Source organism: Sus scrofa, chromosome 15 (genome assembly GCF_054392235.1).
Source record: "Sus scrofa isolate SSC_HxYL_T2T_F1_AM1 chromosome 15, Sscrofa_HxYL_maternal_Yorkshire_Landrace_v2.0, whole genome shotgun sequence".
NCBI classification, from domain to species: domain Eukaryota; kingdom Metazoa; phylum Chordata; class Mammalia; order Artiodactyla; family Suidae; genus Sus; species Sus scrofa.
Window position 1 is genome coordinate 141912484 of NC_139397.1, and position 4223 is coordinate 141916706.

The following is a 4223-nucleotide window of genomic DNA, read 5'->3' on the forward strand; positions in this document are numbered from 1 at the left end:
TAAAAAAAACACACTTTTCTAGAAACCATGGAGATATCTATATTACTATTAGCCACAGAAAATCTAGATTAGAGAATACAAATTTTTTCTTCCAGATCTGCCAAGATGTTTTCCCTATGCAGCATCTGAAATAGGTGAGAAGAATTTCAAATAACATAAATACGATGTTTTATCCAAATGATAAGCAATGTGCCTGAGTCCAACAAGAGAAGAAAGATATGGGAAAATTTTAAAAAGAAATAAGGCTGGTGATGCCAATACTTAATTTTAAGTACTCACAAATAAGAAGCCCGACACAAAGTACATCTCTCCTGGGGAAACAATCAACATCTATTTATGCTTGTTTGTTGTTGTTACCCTCTTTCAAATTTTGTATTGTCTCCTTTATACTACTCATGTGCACATACTCACTAAAGATCCTAAAGATCCCATTCCCTCTATGTTTCAGATCTACCTGATTCTTGATAGAATCTGAGCACCCTGCATTTGGACCCATCAGCTCTTTCCATCTCTGGCCAAAATAGGCACTGCCTTTATTCCAGCACACTCATCAGTAGGCTCAAACTCTTGCACCTCCCCACATAGTCTTTGTCATAGTGTTCTAGCCCTTACACATGAATTCTAACACAGAGGCCAGGACACCTGTATTGTGCATAAGTTCATAAGGAAATCTGAAGCACATAGAGGAAAAATGGAATATGATGGTGAAAGTATATGGTGGATTGATCTCAGGCAGAGCTCAGTAGCTAAAAGTGAAGATAATCAATGTATATACTTATTATTGTTTCCAAGAAAAGGCTAAAAACATTGATCAATAATCCTAAACCTAGGACCATAAGACTAGGAGCAAAGCAGCCGGTGGTAAAGTGAGTGGAAGACAGACAGAATCAAAAGCGCAATAGCAGAAGAGGATCCTATTTAAAAAAGAAAAAAAGCTCTCAGAACGCAATTCCTATAAGAGAGAATACAGAACAAAGGAGAAAGAGAAAAAGTGAACAGAGGTTAATGTGTAAACTATCACTAGACAAGAGACCAGAACTTGCTGGACAGTCTGTGCAGTTTCAGGCTTCACTTGGTTTTGTAATTCTCCCACTAACAGGGCCTCTCCCCAAAGAGAATGGTATCATTTATCCCTTAATCTAATAAAATATGGCCCAAAGGATGAGCACATTTCTCCATCTCTCCACACTGCAAGTCTTCCTGCTCCCAGTCAGGCCTGGCCATCCTCTACAAACATAGTTGTGATTATGACCTTTTTCTGTTTAAAATCTTCCATCATTCACTCTTGCTAAAACAAGTTCACCCTCCTATTCCTGGAATTCAGAGTTCTCTGGTATCTGGCCTACCACTTTTTCCAACATTTATTTTTCTCTCCTAATTCTGCTTTCCACATTTTCTACTCGAGCCAAGTTGAACTGCCAATCATACCCAATGCATACATTTCTGCAAGTTCCTCAGCCTTCACAGCTTTTCCATACTATTTCCTATTTAATCTCAGGTATCCTTCATGGAATGTTTCAAATGTCTTTTTTTTTCCGTAAAGTTCAAGTGATGTGGGCTTTCCCCTAATTTCCACAGAATTTCATATTTATCTTATGATTTTTTTCTTTTCTGCCCTGTGTTAATTATATGTATGAAGGAATAGATGAGTAAATTCACACATCCTAAGATATACCCTATACTATTATAAATGAGAGGTAGGGATTATCTAATATATTAGAAGACAATAGAAGTATCTCTGAAGTCAAAAATCTGTGTTTGAATCTTTTTTGTGTTAGTTTTCTAGTTATGACTTGAGTCAGGTTGACTTAACTTCTTTTCATTTACTTTATCTCATCTGTTATCGAAGGAGAAGGAGAAGAGGAAAACAAAGAAGAAAATTTTAAAAAGAGTGAAAGACAGTAATAACATATTTAGCATAGTTCTTAGGAAAAATATATTCAATTAATATTAGTCATCAACAATACTAATATTACCAATTAGCCTTGATATGATTATTAAAAACCTTTCAGGTTGACTTTTTCACACCCCGTGAGGCAAGGTGCTGTACTATTCAATTGAATGGGGGTTTACATATTTTTGTTTCATTTATAAAAGTTAATAGGACAAGAGTATGCTCAGAATTAGAGGGTTTTGGGGTAACATAACAGAAATGGAACTTGAAAATGAATAGGGCATTCTCTCTCTCTTTTTTCAAATACAGTGGTTGCGTTACTGGGATGCTTCAGACAGGTTCAAACATTTTGAATAGAAACATCATTAGTTGAAAAGGGTATTCTTTCTTTTTCTTTTTTTTTTTTTTTTGGCAAGACCCACAGCATGTGAAAGTTCCCAGTCAAAGATCAAACCTGCACTACAGCAGCTACTCAAGCCACAGCAGTGAAAATGCCAGATCCTTAACTGGCTGTGCCACCAAGGAACTCGGAAGGGGCATTCTTACAAGTAATAAAGACAGTGGCAGAGGGGAGAGTAAAGATTGGAACAAAAAGTGAATAATTCTAGGAAAACTATCCACACCGCAATAAAATAGACATTAATAAATTAGAACAGGTGTTCATAATACTTGGGGCATGAATGGGCCTCAGGGCCCCATGAAACTCCTGAAATTGCATGCAGTATTTGCAAATGAGAAAGAAGCCTTGCTTTTATCAGATTCCTGAAAGAATTTATGACTCAAAAAAGGAACACTTTTTCCGAGAATGAGCATATCAGAAAGGTCAATTAGAGATCACCCAGAATAAGATAATAAACTTCTGCTTAACATGGGGTGTTGTTTGGAATGTTTAACATCAACTGTGGGTGATAAATAGTATGGAACTCCTAAAGAGAAAACAAACAGACTTGTGGTCATAAGGATAAAAACACGTGCCTTTTACCTCCCTTCTGCAAGAGCAAAAATCATTAATTTGGGAGTGTGGGAAAGTGGTCAGGAGATGGATTAGCTAAAATGGTGAAACTCACTGGAAGCAGATGAAACAGGGAAAAAAATGGAGAGGAACAAAAATTCAAAAATCTCATGTATCCGAGAAACTAACATGCGGTTGGCAGAGAATCGAAAATAGAACTTAAAAAAGATGTTAAAGAACCTTTACATAAACACAAACAAAAAGCAAATACACACCCTATTGGGATAAAATAAAACACTGACTCTCAGGAGTACCACGTAGTACATTGTTATAAAGCATTACCCATAGTTCACTTCTTCTGCATAATACCTGACTCTCAGGAGTACCATGTAGTACATTGTTATAAAGCATTACCCATAGTTCACTTCTTCTGCATAGTACCTTGGAGGGTGTTTTCCTGGAGGGATCTGTGAATACATGTAATCATTTTAAATAATTGGCATTACCTTAACTGTTTTCACATCAGTCTTTATTTACTGACACTTTAAAATAAAATTGTAACTCCATTGAATCTAAATTGTGTCAGTCCCTTAGATTCTCGAGAATACTGTAAACTCAAAGCTACTGTGGGCTTGCATAATATTAGTGGCTGACTTATGCCACATATTTCCACAGAAACAAATGTGTCTCACTCAGGAACCAGTTGAGAGAAAATAAAACTTTGCAATTAATCTAAGTATCTAACAAACATATATCGGCTTTCTGTACATTAAAAATATAAATTTCAGCATTTCAGTCTTTCTTACCTTTCACATAGTGTGTCTCAATTAAGGTACTCTAAGAATACATAAACATATAAGATCTAAATTCAATATCAGCTTTCACAATATATTTCTACTCTGAATCAAAGACATTTAATCAAATAACTTGAATGTTTTTTCTATTATATTTTTGATACATTGATTATACTGCCATATGTTAAGATTTAATTTCAATTAATCATAACTCCTAAGTGTATAGAAGAAAAGAAATATGGTTTATATAGATTGAGGGTCAGTCTATAAAATGAAATGTTTCTGCAAATGTAGTAGTTTTAAATGTTGTGAAGATACAAAAATTTTATTTTTACTGTAAAAGGCAATAGCAATTATAAAACATTGGTATAAATCCCAAACCCTAGGGATTTTGCTAATGTAATATTGGAATCCTGAAATCAAGAGGCAAATCCATTCGGAAACACTGCTGCCCAAAGCCTTTGTTGCTGGAAAATCAACTTATATTGGGAACTGCAGCTTCAACTGAATAGAAGTAGCTAAGCACTGAGTCTAGAACCAACTATATCGTTTGACTAGTACAAAATTAGGATGCTGAGTACCT

At 35.2% G+C, this 4223-nt stretch overlaps 1 non-coding gene across 1 annotated transcript; it reads right to left on the reverse strand.

Annotated features, from left to right (window-relative positions):
• Positions 1-2186: 2186 nt before the first annotated feature.
• LOC146396166 (small nucleolar RNA SNORD91 family) lies at positions 2187-2271 on the reverse strand. The gene has a single exon (XR_014830647.1). It is a non-coding gene; the product is annotated as a small nucleolar RNA SNORD91 family (small nucleolar RNA).
• Positions 2272-4223: the final 1952 nt, after the last annotated feature.